Raw genomic sequence first — 17,500 nt, 5'->3', positions numbered from 1 at the left:
TTGTGTGGGGTTTGTGTGGGGGGGGGTGTGTGTGGAGCTTGTGTGGGGTGGGGTTTGTGTGGAGCTTGTGTGGGGTGGGGTTTATGTGGGTGGGTCTTGTGTGGGCGGAGTCAAAAAGGGGCGGAGTCAAAAAATTTCAATTTATCTTTGTCTTTTGTAATTCCTGTGAATAAAATGAACCTAAAATCTCTTCCCGTTCTAAATCATATATCTTATAAGTCCAAGGAACCGTATCTATTACATCAACAATTTTAAAAAGTTTGTTCGTCCATCGTTTAGTGAAACCCTTTTCAAAATGAGATTTCCACCTATATATTCTTACGATATCACCAACTTTGAACTTAGGTTTTCTGACATTAATCTCTTTTTCATATTTTAATTTTGTAAATGTTTCTGATGGTTTCATATTTGTTGACGGGTGAATCGTGTCATTATACTTATCCACAATATCCTGAATAAAAGATGACCATTGTTGTGAACCGAGTTGTGTGAATTTTTTATATAGTCTCTCTTTTAAGGTACGATTAAAACGTTCAACAACAACTGCCTTCCCTTCATTAAAGGTACTGTATAATGTAATACTGTTATTTTTTAGAAAATTCATAAATGTCTTGTTATAAAACTCTCTACCCTCATCAGTCCACAATTTTTTAGGTTTTCTCTTACTTTTATTAAATATCTGTTGAAAGGCTAACATAAGAGTATTACCTGTTTTGTTTTTTAATGGTACAACCCATGCGTATCTACTCCTCAAATCAATAACGGTTAAAGCATACTTGTACACCTTATCATTATTGAGTTCAATCAAATCAGCAGACCAGATATAATCAACTTCCTTGGAATAAACTTTCCTTCTCTGAAACTTTGTGAATATTGGTTTATGTAATTCATCAGCTAATTGCTCTTCAGTCTTAATGACATCATTAGAGCCTATAAGTTTTTTTGAATTTCCAAGTCCAAGTTTCAATTTAGCACTGATCATCTTCTTCACAATGAACCGATCAACTTTTTCTCTCAAGGTTGGATTTTGTATCAGAGACAAATTATACAACATTTCTCTATCGGCTTCATGCTTTTCTTCCAACGTTGTGGTATTCCCATAATCAATATCGTGTCTCATGGACACTCCATCAACTCTATTGATGGGTTTACTCCTGGATTTAGGATTGTCTGCCTCATCTAATCTTTTATCCAAGTTTGTGCCTGGACCACAGAAAGAATACCCTGGAAGATGTAATTCCCCTGGTATTCCAGTAGTTGTAAATTTACTTCCTGATAAAAACTTTTGTATATCTCCTCCTCGTTTTTGTTTGGAGATAAATTGATTTTTTTTTTGAACCACACACCGAACATATACCTTTTTGTATAACCCTGTTATTTTTACTTTTAATATATGAAATATTTTTCGTATTAGTTTTCTTTTTACATTTGAGACAATAACTCATTTATTTATGTGAAAAATTCCTGCAGAGTGCAAAAACCTTTTTAGTTTCCAACATGCACATTTGAATCTTAATTTTTAAAACATAAAGAATCCTTAGAAATACCTTCACTCTCTCCTCCATTTATTTAAGAAAAAAAATGAAAAACTTGAATTAAAATGAATAGCTTGTCGATGTCAATAGTCTTGAAGAAAATATTTCAAATCGACTTGTCAATTCTTTGTTTTCCTCCTCGGTGGGTTGAGTTATTTTCTGTAATACCACCAATCTTTTTTTAATCTCACTGGTTTCCATATTTTGATATTTATTTTGTCTCGCTCTTTCCTCCCTCTCCTTCTCTCTCTTCTCCTTTTCCTCCTTCTCTTTTTTCTCCCTCTCCTCTTCTCTCTCTTCTCTTTTTCCTCCTTCTCTTTTTTCTCCCTCTCCTCCTTCTCTCTCTTCTCTTTTTCCTCCTTCTCTTTCTTCTCCCTCTCCTCCTTCTCTCTCTTCTCCTTTTTCTCCTCTTTCCTCTCTTCTTCAACTCCTTCCTCATCCCTTATTATCCTTGAATCGTTTACACCCCATAGAATATTATACATATATTCATCAGGATTTCTTGTTATTCCTGTATCCAAAATATTTTTTTTTACAACAGGAAACCAATAAAATTTCTTTTGAATTTATAAAAGAGCCTTACCTTTTCTGAACTTTATAATTTTTTCATTATTTAACATTCTAATTAAATCTAAAGTTGTCGGTTTCTCAACATCAGCATAATGCCAATCTTTTATTGAAAATACCTCATTCTTATGTTGTAGAACATATTTATTAAAATACCGAATACCCTTTTCTTGAAGGTATGCTTGGACACAGAAATGATAATTTTCTTGAAGCCTTCTTGCTGTCATTTATGTATAAGAAATAGATGTTAGAATAATATTATGGCACGAAACACCTCCCCATCTTCCCATAGTTAAATCATTTTGTCTTTCCTTACTTATTATATATAATCCTGTTTTTTCTGTTTTCATGATATAAATAAGGGCAAAACCATTATTATATTTACCCTTATTAAATTCTTTTATTTGTTGTTTACTAATCGTGGCCCCACAAAACTCATTCTCGATACCAAGTGGATAATATTCTTCCTTACGAGACTGGTTTAATTGTTCCAGGTCTTCGAGGTTAATTTTAAATGACCAATTATACCCTAAATCATTCATATCATACCCCCATTGTTCTATTCTCATACAAACGATACGCCCTTCTTTATAAAAATTTATTTTAATTCGAACTGTGAATTCTGTATGACCTGGAGATAATATCAACACTTCTGTATCTTTGGAATACACGGCCGTTTTATTTAAAGATATATATTGTGATAAATCGCTTGATCTCACCAAGTCATTCGCGTCAGTCAGGCTTGGATAATTTTTTAATTTATAAGCATTTTTCATGTTAATATTTTTGGTTATATTATGTTTATGTCGTTCAGCCTGTGCCTTTGTGTAATAATTTGATAAATCAATATCCAGTTCTTGAGATACACCAAAGATAGAACCATCTTTACCAACATAAGTCATTTATATTAGATTAAAAATAATATCATAAAATTTTTTCTTTTTGTTGAGTTGAAATAACACATACAGACATAATTGACCACAACACTTAGAATTTAATTCTTGGACTTGAAATGTTTGATAAACACCATTCTGTAAGAATTTTATGACTTCAACAGGTGGTGGAAGACCAAAACTATCAAAATAATATTTGTCTTGACTATTAAAAATACAAACCCAATGAGAACCGTTCTCATTATTATCTTCTAAGTTCATAATAATATTCTTTGTATGTTTCGGCACATTTGTTAATTCATCTCTCATACAAATAAGCACATGATAAATTTTTAATTTCTTACAATATTTGACAAGTTGTAAATTTGATGTTGTATTCTTTCCAAATTCTTTAAACCACTCATTAATGCTCATTTATTTATTAGAAAGATATAATCCATTACCTCTTTTCGTTAATTTTACACCTGCTTGTGCTATAGAAGAAAGCATATCTCCAACTAACAATCTCGCTTTATCAGGCAGACCTTCAAGTTTTTCAGCAAAATCTACAATTACACCACTTCCACTAATTTGTTTCTCCAACTCTTTGTTATGTCTTTCCAATTATTTTTGAGCCTGGAGTTGAGCCTTCCTTTCGTTGGCAGTTTTCACCGCTGTTGAAATACCACCCGTCAATGCTCCAACCGCACTTAAACCAGCAAATAAAGGAATTAGAAATGGGAGAAATTCTCCACTCGTCTCTCTTATTGAATATTTTTTCAACATTGGTTTTGTTATTTTAATTTTAAGTGAGCCAGTGTCATTCAAGATTTTAACCTGTTCTCTTGTGAGCAAAACATCAATTCTTACTGCTCCTTTTCTCTGAATTGTATTAACGTTAATCGTACAAGGCTTTTGATTTTGAACACAAGATGATAGTTTATGAAGATTGATTTGATTAACATATACCCCAGTTGGTACTTTGCCACTCATTAATTTAACAAAAAATGTGAGACTAATCATCACACCATTATCTGTATTAATCTGTAATTCTGTTTCTTCCAAAAGCAAACAATATGTATCAACTTCTTCACTCTCTCCTCTTTCAATGTATAGGGAAGTATCCACTCGATTAGACTTTATAGTTTCCTTTTGAGCGCTCAGGTCAAACGCATAGATTGTATACAATCTTTTAAATGCTGTCATATCCAAAATAGGTTCTTTATTTCCATTACTTTCACACACCTTTTGGTAAGACTTGTATGCTTCAGCAAAATCATTTTTTTCCCAATTAATTTCCAATCTATCTCGTGGATAAAATGTTCCATCTAGAGAAACGCGAAGTTGTTTCACCTTAGCATTATCACTCAATGCATTATTCTTATCAGTCGCAGTATCACCATCTGGCTTTTTAAAAAATGATCCACAGATATCGTGGCTTTCCTTCTAGAACACCCAAATTCCACGTGTAAGTAGTTTGGTTGAGTTTAACGTGTTGACATCTTCTTTTGAGGTATGATACACTGAGTGGTTTCTTTGAGTTAAGTCTTCGATTCAACATCTCTTCTGTTTTAAGATTAGGAGTATATTCGCTGATATACCAACTCATCTCCTCAATTACAAATTTATTCTGTTCACCAAAAGCACTACCAACACCAAAAAGCAATCTATTTTCATTATCATTCCTTTGTAGTTGAAATCTAATTTTAAGACCATACAGAACTTTATCATGATCACAAAATCCAAATATACCTTTAAGAGGAACTGCCACAGTAAAACTATTTTCTGCTTTTGTATCATCATTATACATTCCTTTCCTTTGAGTATATCCAGGGTCTGTGTTTGTTCCCGTTGACATATCAGGAATAAAACCTTCGACAGACCCCTTTCCCATTCTATCACTGAATGTATAGAGTGTAAATTTCATCATTTCAGATACAGCAGAGACATAATCAACCGCTTCAACTTCTTGTGTTCCAATATACAAACGCACACTATCAAACATTTTCCAGAAGAAATCATTTACAAGTGTAGCGTTTGTGTTATTCCCAGCTTTAGTGAATTTAAATTTACACAACAAGAAACTTTCGGAGAGATTCAAATAGGTTTGTTGATTATTTATTTCAAAACTTTTTGTCCCATTCGTATTCCAGTCTGTTCCAGTTATTGCATTTACCTTGAAGTAATCTTCTTTTTTAGTGGAGTTTGAGATAATAATAGTATCATCCAAATCATAGATACTATCAATTGCTTCCATACTTGTATTTATTTAGGAAAAAAAGATGTCAAAACTTTTGAAACCCTGATCCAAGTATTTGAATTATTTTCTGTCGTTCTTGGGGGGACAACTGAGTTTTGCCTTTCTTAATTTCTTTTATTGCTTGTAATTTATGAGATTCCTTCTGGGCATCTTTTATGCTCTTTACAACACCTGCTACATTTCCCACAGCAGAAGCAGTTGAACCAATTAGATCTTTATGTTTAAGAATAGTTGAACCAATTAGAGTAGTAGAACCATTAGAGTATCAATTATCCCATCTCCTCTAAATTGATGTCCAACACCCCTATGTCTCTTAGGTTTATAGTATCCTCTACCAAGATACATACCTTCACCCTTGTAGTATGGGGAAAGGAACATCCCATCCCCTGCAATTATTTTATATTTTCCCAACTCGTATTTCCTCACAATAACCATCGTATTTATTTATTGGAAAACTTCACGTGGGTGAATTCTGATGGATATAACTTCTCCATTAAAAGAAATCATACGATTATCTTGGTCGGTTATCCTAAAATTTACTCTGTGTATGGTTTTTCCTGACACAGGGAGATAAACCAAATTTTTGGGTTCCATATTGAATTTATAACCAATTGGGGTTGAGTATGCGCTGAATGAAAATATTGCATTTGTTTTTTTTTTTTCCATCATTATAAGCACCATCAATCAAATCACAGTGAATTAACACCGAATTTATTCCTGAGGATATTTGAATGACATTATCACTGTAAAACATCCCATTAGTTTCAATCTTTTTTGAGGAGAAACCCAATAACTCTCTAAATGAATTATCAATTGTGAAATCAACCTTGTAGTTATTTTTAACTTTAATCGTTGATTTTGAAGTATGTTTTTGAATGTCTATAACAATATTTTTTGGTTCATCACCCTGTTCTTTCATAAGACGAGCAATTTCGGAAGATATTTGAGAAATCTCATATGCTCCGGGTGAGACTGTTATCGTTTTGTATCCACTTCCGGGATTATAACTAAACTTGTCATTTTTATCAGTTATATTAAATAAGGTATTATAAGTTTCCATGGACAATAAAGATGCCTCATATTCTTTTGTTGGGTCAAGTTGTAGTGGGTATGGGAATGAAGATGTGTGGTCGCTTGTTGTGAAATTGAAACTAAGGATTGTGCTTCTCATCTTATCTAATATGAGATAAAATGTCTTTATATTGATATTTATTAATTATTTTCATGTTCATCAACTGGTCTAAAATGGCTGATGCTTCATTAAAACAATTGTTATTTCCAGCCTTCTTACTACCTAACAACAATAACAGTCTATTAACGAATTGCGATGGGTCATTTGGAAGAAAACAAACACCTGAACCAAGGATACTTAAAGCCTGAATAATGTGTTTCTCCTTCTCATTTTTCCTACTTTTACAAGAAATACTAACCTTATAATTTAGAGTGTTCAGCAGATCAATATATACTCTATCATCATTATTTTTCATATCCAATGGTTTATCAATATACTTTGATTCATCCCTCACAGTTGAACCTTGTCTTCCATCTTTTGTGAGAAGAAACATTAATCTCGGAGTAAGTTTAACAGGGGATTGAGCAGAACCTAAGAACCTTAATTCATCATTAAATATCAATACCTTTTCTTGAACAAGATGAAATATTGCTGGTTGTTCTGTTGGAATGAGTCCTGCTTTGGTTTTTGAATCCGCTGAATATTCATTGTTTTGAAGAGCATTCACAATATAATCAGGGGGTCGATTAATCTCTTCCAGTTGTTGAAATAAACCTTCATCATCATATACCTTTAATTCTCCTAAATGCTCTAATTCTTCCTCCGTCATTTGATCAAAATCTTTTAACATTTGAAGTTTTTTAGGAGTATATTCTACTGTGGGAACTGTGGAAACATTTTTCATTTTTTCTTGGGAAGTTTTTAAAAGTGGTTTAAAAAATTTCTCTTGTTTTCTTTCAAATGCTTCTTCGCCCATTAGTTTCTGTCTGCGTTTCTTCTTTATGTCTTCCTGCTGTTTTACAACTTTTGAAACCAACTCTTGATGTTCCTTAAATCTTCTTGCTCTTTCTTTTGCATCCATTTATTTATTGTAAAATATCATTTAATGAATTGTAAAGATCAACAGGGAAATTTTCCTTTTCTTCATCATTCAAGTAGATGTGTTCAAATAAATCCTTTTCTTTAAATATTTCATCAAATTCTTTATTAACATTAATGCGAGTTGTAATTTCTTCTTCACTAATACTTGCATCTCTGCTTTTCATACGTTTGCGTTGAGTTTCTTCATCAACATCAAAACCGAATGATAAAATCTTCACTCCGCTCAGATGTTTAATAATTTGTCTCGTTCCTTCTGCATTAGTTTCTAATATCCCAAGACCACCAGATTTTAGTTTCCTTAACTCACTCTTACAATGTGAATATTTTGTTGTACCAAGAGAAACCTCCTCAAATATTTGACCTTCATTCCTCAATCGCATATGTTCCTCCACTGAAATATAGTGATAATCTTCACCTTTTACTTCTCCAGGTCTTATTGCTCTAGTTGTTGTTGATACAATGCGTATCACGGGGTGTTTTTTAAGTAAATTTACAATATTCTCATTTGTACTGCACAAGAACCTTGATTTATGAAAGTTTTTTCCAGAAGCAGATTTACCCACAAGATTTACAATAATAGTTGTCATTTATATATGTAATTGTTTATAAAACAAAAAATATATCCCTTAATATCTCAACTTGTTTCACAACAATATATTTATATTTTTCAGTCGTGTGCTTCATGTCATCCTCAAATTTCTTTTTACTACATAATGTAGAACAATTATCTCTCCAAAAATTATTGATATCTATTGAATTTAACTTGAATAAAATAAAAGTATTAGCATTGTTTCTGATGGAACGACGAGGAAGTTGAAAGTACGATTGACTAAGATAAATACAATTACAAGAAGAATGTCTCCCTCTTGTGTAGTAGCTGTCCATTACCGTTTGGTTTCTCTCATTAACACAATCATCAAAGATAACGAGGTTCTTTTTTGATTTATCCAAATCTTGGGGAGACGGTATATCATCCGTATTATCACTAAGAATACAAGTTATAGGATTTGATTTCTTTTTACATCTCTGTGTATCACAAAATAGTTGAATTATATCTTCAATGTTATAATCATTTAGGTTTTTTTGACGTTTAAATAAACCGATTATATCTTCTTTTTGAAGACCAGCATTAAAACCTTGTGAGAGTAGTTGATACTCTGGTTGAAAACTCGACTTTGTGAAAATTATTAAATGATCATAATCTAAAAAGTTGGGAGTGGGGAGCATCTTTAAAAGTAAGCAGGTTTTTCCACATCCACTTGAACCAACTATGAGACATCTTAATGAATTTGGGAGATTTTTATGGTTGTTAAATTTTATCTTATTTTCCCAAATGGGTAAAAAATCATTCATTTATATATTTGGAAAACAGGTTATTTAATTTATTATTGGCTTTTTTAGAAACTCTATATTTTATCCTAAGTTCAGGTTTTATTTCAAGATAATCCATTATTTTATTTATACAATATCTTGTGTTGATATTTCCCTGAAAATTACATCCATGAATAATATATAACAACAATCCTTTGAACATTTCTCTTATACGTTCAGTTTCTTCCCTTGTAAGGAAAGGTGTGTTATCACCCTCATACTTTACATTCATTTCTCTAATCAATCTTGTAAAGTAATTCATTTTTGGTGTAAATCTAAAAGAATTATTTTCCTTTTTATATTTTTGATTATCATTAATTAGAAGATAATCACAGAATATACATTGTTTATAGGCTTTTGACTCTGTCTTTAATCCCCGTCTTTCACACGCAGGACAATTCTCAAATTTGTCTAGCATATTTATTTATAAATTTATAAAGTAAAACTTTACTAAAACTGAAATTCATCTATACTTTCAGTTGTATATTGACTCATATTTAATAATATTACCATCGATATCAATATACTTTTTTTCATTACCAGATTCAACGACAACATTTTTTATATTAAAGGTAATTTTAAAATGATTGTTAACTACTATTGAAAGAAATGTCATTTCACCTGATATATTAACATCCTTTATTTCATCAGGATTTACATCTTTAGGGTTGTTGAAAAAAATACAAATTTCTCCTTGCATATTACAGATGGTCTTATCTTTTCTTTCTAAAGCTTCATCCATAAGGTTTTTGTTTTTTGATACTTTTTCTTGTTTCATTGCTTTTTCTAGTTTTGAATATATTACCAGAAGGAGAGGAGAAACTTTTGTTAGAGATACTTTAATTGATGTTCTACCAGGTATACTAAAAGCCCTTCCACTGAAGGAAATTGAAGAACTCATATTATTTACCATAATTGTTTTTATCCAATAGTTGTTATATTTATCTTTGTTCAATTTTACATCCTTGACATATTTCTCAGTATCTTTAACAAATGAAGAGATTGATTGAAACTTGTCTTTTGTGTCTTGAAACATTGTATTTGTTAAGTGAAAAAGTTGGAGGATAAAATGGTTTTAAGCACAGATTCACCTGTAAAATAAACGAAATTTTCATCAAGAAAATTTTAGTTTAAGCAAAGATTTATTATATAAATATGGTGAATACAACATACTGCGATGTTTGTAATCACAAATATAAACATTATAGAAAACACCTCCGAACCAACAAACACACATTTAATCTATTTCATAAAATATCTCCTCTTGAGTTGGAAAGAAAACATTGTGATATCTGCTCAAAGGATGTTTTGAAGAGTAGTTATAATAGACATCTTCAATCACAAAAACACAAGAAAAATGAGTTTAAAGTAAAGGGAGACTATTATATTGAAAACACTGATGGGGCATTTAAAGGGCATATAAAAATAAGGATTTTTCAATTTGGAGAACCCGGTCCATCATCAATAGCTGAATCAATTGAAATAGTGAAACCTGATGTTGAAAAAGTTATTAAAAAGACATTAAAAGAAATGAAAACTTTAAAGTTTTATATGGGAGTGAAAATGAATATGAAAAGACAAGATGAAGAACAAACTCCTTATATGAGAACAGATCTTCATTTTATAACATCATTTCAAGATTTTTTGAATAGTGGGGTTTATGAAGAACTATCAAAACAAGAGGAGGATGTTGATAATACAGTGGTAGGAAGTGGATTCAATATTTAAAAAATCATCTTTTTAGATATACACATTCTAAAAATCAAACCCTCTTAAAGCTTCTTCTTATATTGAATTACCAAAAGAAATAAAACTAAAGAAGGCAGTTGTTAATATTAAGAACAATGATAATAAATGTTTTCTCTGGTCTGTTCTTCCTCACTTTCATCCACCAAAATGTAATTCAGAAAGAGTAAAACAATATATGAAATATGAGAATACCTTGGACATTAAAGATTTTAAATTCCCAATGCCACTAACAGATATTCCTAAATTTGAGAAAAAGAATAATCTTTCTATTAATGTATATGGATTAACGGATACAAACAAAGTTCAAATATTAAAAATTTCAAACAACTATAATAATGAAGAAACACACATTGATCTTTTATATTTTAGTGTTGGAAAGAATTCACATTACACATACATCAATAATTTATCAAGATTAATCTCTTCTCAGGTATTCAGAACAGCAAACAAAATATATCCTTGTAAGCGATGTCTTAATTCATTTCATACAAAAGAACGATTAGAACAACATTCAAAATATTGTAGTAATCATAAATCAGCTGTAATTACAATGCCTAAACCTGGTGAAAAGATTTCTTTTGAAGATTATAATAAATCTATCATGCACCCATTTGTGATATACGCTGATTTTGAATGTATCCTTAAAAAGATAAATACTGCTTCTCCTAATCCAAAAGAATCATATACAAATAAATATCAAAAACATATTCCTTGTGGTTTCTGTTATTATATCAAATCATCTGTTGGAGAAAAGTATAACAAACTTGAACATTATAGTGGAAAAAAAGCTTCACAAGAGTTTGTAAAACGATTAGAAAAGGATTGCATAAGACTCACTAAATTAATGAAAGAAACAAATGAACCGATGAAATTAACTAAAGAAGAAAAATTAGAATTTAGAAAGAACAATATCTGTCATATTTGTGAGGGGGAAATTAAGGAGTCTAAAGTTAGGGATCATTGTCATCTTACTGGTAAATATAGAGGTCCCGCTCATTCCTGTTGTAATCTTAACTATAAATTACCTTCTTTTATTCCAGTCTCTTCACAACAGCGCCAACTATGATACACATCTATTTATAAAAGAACTTTCAAAAACACCAGGGAATATTTCTGCCATAACAAACACAAGTCAAAAGTATATTTCATTTACAAAAATGATATTCACAAAACCTTTAACTCGTATTAGGTTTCTAGATTCTTACAAGTTGATGGGAACACCACTAGCCTACCTCGCATCAAATCTAAGCTCCACGGACTCTTTTCCAAATCTGAATTCATTCTTTCCAAAAGAGGAAATTCTCACTAAAGAGGAAATTCAGATTAATGAGAGAATTCAAAGTAAAGAGGAAATTCGAATTAATGAGGAAATTAATGAAGAAATTCTAACTGAAGATGAAATTCTAATTATAAAGAAAATTCGAACAATGAATGAAATTCTAACTAAAGAGGAAATTCAGATTAAAGATGAAATTCTGATTAAAGAAGGAATTCTTACGAGAGAGGAAATTCAAACAAGGAATGAAATTCAAAGCAAAGAGAAAATTCTTACAAGTAAGGGAATTTATCCTTATGATTATATGGATTCATTTCTGAGATTTAAAGAAACACAACTTCCATCAAAAGAAAGTTTCTATAATAACCTTTATGAAGAAGAGATAAGTGATAAGGAATATAAAAACGCACAAGAAATATGGAAAATATTTAAGATAAAGAACCTTGGAGAATATCATGATTTATATCTAAAAACAGATGTTTTATTGTTAGCTGATGTGTTTGAAGCTTTTAGATCACTCTGTCATAATAAAAATTGTTATGGATTAGATCCTGCCCACTATTTCACAGCTCCTGGTTTAGCTTGGAGTGCAATGTTGAAAATGACAAAACAAGATATAGATTTAATCAGTGATGTTGATATGCTTTTGATGATTGAGAAGTCCAAGAGAGGTGGAATATCACAAGTATGTTCAAAAAGATATGCTAAAGCAAATAATAAATATCTTCCAAATTATGATAGTGAAAAAGATAGTAATTATTTGATGTATTTTGATGCTAATAATTTGTATGGATGGGCAATGTCTCAATCTCTGCCTTATGGTAAATTAGAGTGGGTGGAAGAAAAGGATTATGAAAAGGCTTTGATGAATATTGTTATTTCTTCTCAAGAGGAATTGAATGACGAAGAAGAAGGTTATTATTTTGAAGTTGATTTGAGGTACCCGAGTGATCTTCATAATAAGCATAAAGACCTTCCTTTTGCATGTGAGAAAGAAACCCCAAAGAAAGAATGGTTCAGTGATTATCATAAAAGTTTTAATATTAAAGGCAAATCAACAGAAAAGTTATTAACAACATTCTATGATAAAGAGGGATATGTTTTGCATCAGAGAAGCTTAAAACAGTTTTTGAGAGAAGGATTGAGAGTAGCTAAAATTCATCGAGTTTTAAAATTTAAACAAAGTCCTTGGGTGAAAAAGTATATTCAATTCAATACAGATATGAGAGCAAATACAAAAGTAAAATTTGAACGGGACTTTTATAAATTAATGAATAATGCTGTATTTGGAAAGACTATGAAAAATGTTAGAAACAGGTAAAACATTAAATTCGCAACATCTTGGAAAGAAGCTTCGAGATTGATAAATAAACCAAGTTTTGAGAGAGAAGAGGTTTTTTTCAGAGAACTTTTCTGCAATTCATATGAAAATGGAAAGTATTGTAATGGATAAACCAATTTATATTGGAACAGCAGTTCTTGATTTATCAAAGATATTGATGTATGATTATTTTTATAATGACTTAAAGAAAGAGTATGGTGAAAATGTTTCATTGTTGTATATGGACACTGATAGTTTTATCCCAGATATAAAAACTGATGATGTTTATAAAGATATGAAGAAAAATATTGGAGTATATGATACAAGTAATTTCAGCAAGAAGAGTGAGTTATTTTCCAAAAAGAATGAAAAGGTTATTGGTAAGTTTAAGGATGAGTTGGGTGGAAAAGTAATGAGTGAGTTTATTGGATTGAGAGCAAAGGCATATGCTTATAAGTATGGTGATCAGATTGATAAGAGGTTAAAGGGAATAAAGAAACATGTAATAAAGAAATCAATAACTTTTAGAAATTATTATAATTGTTTGATGAATAAGAAAGAAGAATATAGGAAAATGAATACAATAAGAAGTTATAAACATAACATATATAGTGAAGAAGTAAATAAAAAGGCATTAGGAGCCTTTGATGATAAGAGATTTATTTTAGATAATGGAATAGATTGTGTTCCATATGGATATTGTATGATAGAGTGAATAGAATAGATTGTGTTTTAACGATGGGAAGATGGGTTAGGGTTTTTTAAGGGCTACCGCCACGTTTTTTTACAATATATAAATGGTCAAACCAAGTATTAATCAAACTAAAGAGTGGAGAAAATCTCAGTCTTGGTATATAAATGGAAAACATAATGAATGTGAAAAATATCAAATAAGTCTTATTGAAAAAATAACTAAAACAAAGGTAAATAAAACAAATAAGCGAATCAATTTAAAAAGTAGTAAGTTAGAGGATGTAAAGAAAAAAATGAATATCCTTGAATGGACTGAAAACTTTGATGGTTATCAATTGAACAATGAAAAAACAATTTACTATTATCTTAAAATGATATGTGGCTCAGGAGGTCATCCAGTCACTGTTCCTCCCAGATGCTAAAATCCCAGATATATATATATATATATATATATATATATATATATATATATATATATATATATATATATGTATATATATATATATATATATATATATATATATATATATATATATATATATATATATATATATATATATATATATATATATATATATATATATGAGCCTGGTGTTGGTGCAGTGGTTGGGGCAGCGGCTTGGGATCCAAAAGGTCCTGAGTTCAAGCCCCGTTGAGCCACTGAATTAATACACCAGGGGGTTGACTCAGCCTGTCATCCTTCCGAGGTCGGCGAAATGAGTACCAGTATACTGGGTCGGTGTATACCCCGGTTAAAATAGGTGTACCATATCCCTGTGTCGTAAGAGGCGACCAGGGTTGCGTCAGGAAGGGCATCCGGTGTAAAACAAGTACCAAATCACTATGCAGATCATACGGATGATCCGCTGTGGCGACCCCTCACAGGAGCAGCCGAAAGAAGAAGAAGATATATATATATATATATATATATATATATATATATATATATATATATATATATATATATATATATATATATATATATATATATATCTGGGATTTTAGCATCTGGGAGGAACAGTGACTGGATATGGTAGGTCCAAGGCAGAGGTGCGGAGGAGGATTCAGGTGGGTGTGAATGCATGGAGGAGGGTGGAGGGAGTAATGGCAAACAAAGATATCAAGAAAATTGAAATGAAAGGGTCTGATGTTGTGTGCAACGCCAGCCTACCTTTACGATCTCAACACTGTGACACTGACAGAAAGAAAACAACAGAAGCTGCAGGTTTGCAAGAACAACTGGGTCAGGAGGATTGCAGGAGTGTAGAGGATGTATAGAAGGAGGATGGTTGAACTGAGGGAGGAGATTGTTGTGCAGATGAGCTTGATGGGGGAGATTGGTGAAATGCTGGCTGAGATGGACAGGACACTTGGTGTGGATGAGGGAAAGAGAGAATGGCAAAGAGAGCGGATAGATGAAGTTGCAAGGAAGGAGGAAAAGAGGTAGACTGCGGTTGAGGTGGGAGGATTGTGTGAGGAGGGATAGTCATAAGGTAGGGGTGGTTGGAGAGTGGAGAGAGTTGACGTGGGCAGAGGGAAGTGGAGAAGTATCATGGTCAAGGCAGTGCAGAAGCTTGATGCCATTGGACCTCACCTCTTATGAAGGGAAGAGGACGAGAAGAAGATTAACATAAACTGCTCCCATCACTTGGGATGGATACTTTTGCTTTCTTTTCCGTCACTGGGGACAAATACTTTTACTCCTAACCTCATATTATGCACAAAGAGTGCACTGTTGAGTAATTTGTGGTTTGTTTGCTTCTGATCTTTCAGGTCCCGGGTTTGATTTCTCGTGGTTGAAGAAGCAGGAGAATAATAATCATAATAGGTCAGCAACTATTGATGCTGTCTTTATACTTGCTGCCTCCATACCTGGTCGAATAAGCAGGAGAATAATCATGATCCTCTGGTGTATTGTTCCAGCTTACGGCCTTGAGTTGTGGAGCATGTCATCTTTTTGGGCTTGGGTGAAGTTAGCTGGATATTAAAGCTTTATATAAATGTAGTTTTTGCTCTTACAAATTTATGGTAATGAGCAAGTTGTCCATGCCTGCACTAAACGGGTAGAGAAGATGGCAAAAATATAAATGGCATCTTCTGTCGTCGAGCTGACAAGCTGGGAGCAACAATTCACATTTATTGCCATATTTGATACAATTCAAATGCTCTAATGGTGGCGAGGTGCTATGTTTTAAACTGTTTGTTCGATATGTGTAGCTTTTTGATACCTCGGATCCGTAATATAAATTTGGATTGGTGTCAAAGCCAGTGAAGCGACCAATTGCAAATTAATGGATGGATGTTGAAAGATACAGTAGATGTTTTGATAATTACAAGAAAAAAGTGCAATATGTACCTCTTAGTCAAACTGTATTTATTGAGTTCAAAGGACAATTTTGAGTGATGTTGAATTGTCGACAAATGAGCTGTTAAAAAAATAACTGCCCAAACGCACACATGTGCTGTCCTTGTGTCCTTGTCTTATAAATCGAAGGATAACTTTTGTCTATTGCTAATGGAATCTTGTTGAGGATCCTTGGAATGCAAGTAGCACGGTTACTAGACTACCTACATTGTTGTCCTGAAGTGATGTCATTTTGTCATGTGACTCGCTAGCTCATTATCATTCCTTTTGAATGGGATTGTGCTCTGCTGCTTGCTCTACAATGATGAAGTATGTCCAGGGATAATGGGGAAGAAAAAAGTCTGTCGAGGGATAATGAATAGGGAAGAAAATAGAAATTTTACAACTTCTACCAAAAAGTTTTTTTTTCATGTTTTTTTTCATTCCTTTTATTAGAACTGCTTGAGAAGAGATGCTTTGCACAACTGCCACGTGCAGGTGTTGCATACTGTTCTCTCATTTTGTGAAATATTCAATCAAGAGCCCGAGGAACAAATCGTGGAAGTGGATTTCACCAATTGTTTCATTATATTTTCATTGTGCATTAATTTGGCAGCAGTATTACAAGAAATACCAGCGAGCTGTACATATTCTCAGAGGCATTTCATTTCCCATTACTCCACTTTAAAAGTACTGTCCTTGTTACTTTTTGCTCTTCCTCGTGTGCTCGAAACATTTAGCTTGGGGAAAAAATATTTCAAACTTTGGTTGTATTGCATGGTTATATATATATATATATATATATATATATATATATATATATATATATATATATATATATATATATATATATATATATATATATATATATATATATATATATATATATATATATAAATATATATATATATAAATAAAAATATATAAATGTATAAATAAATAAATATATATATATATATATATAAATAAATATGAATATATATGTATAAATATAATTAAATATATAAATATAAATAAATAAATATAAATATGTATATATAAATACATATATATACATATATATACATATATATATATATACATAAATATATATATATATATATATATATATATATATATATATAAATACATATATATACATATATACATATATATATATACATATATATATATATATATATATATATATACATATATATATATATATATATATAAAACAATGTGTGTGTGTGTGTGTGTGTGTGTGTGTGTGTGTGTGTGTGTGTGTGTGTGTGTGTGTGTGTGTGTGTGTGTGTGTGTGTCATGCATGCTGATTTGTCTGTAAAAAGTTACATCTGTTACATCCCTTGCCCCTCTTGCAGGGCAATGCGACGTACACTTGCTGCCTTTATACCCGCCT

The 17,500-nt window shown here is 31.5% G+C and overlaps 1 long non-coding RNA gene across 1 annotated transcript in view; it reads right to left on the bottom strand.

Annotated features, from left to right (window-relative positions):
- The window catches only part of LOC147027697 (uncharacterized), a 308,214-nt gene that overhangs the window by 110,655 nt on the left and 180,059 nt on the right, over window positions 1–17,500 (bottom strand). The window lies entirely within an intron of this gene.

This window comes from Eptatretus burgeri, chromosome 4 (genome assembly GCF_056783735.1).
Source record: "Eptatretus burgeri isolate ZD-2024b chromosome 4, Ebu_testis_v1, whole genome shotgun sequence".
Classification (NCBI taxonomy): Eukaryota; Metazoa; Chordata; class Myxini; order Myxiniformes; family Myxinidae; genus Eptatretus; species Eptatretus burgeri.
Note: the sequence above shows the minus strand (reverse complement) of the source record. Positions and strands in the feature narration are given on the sequence as shown.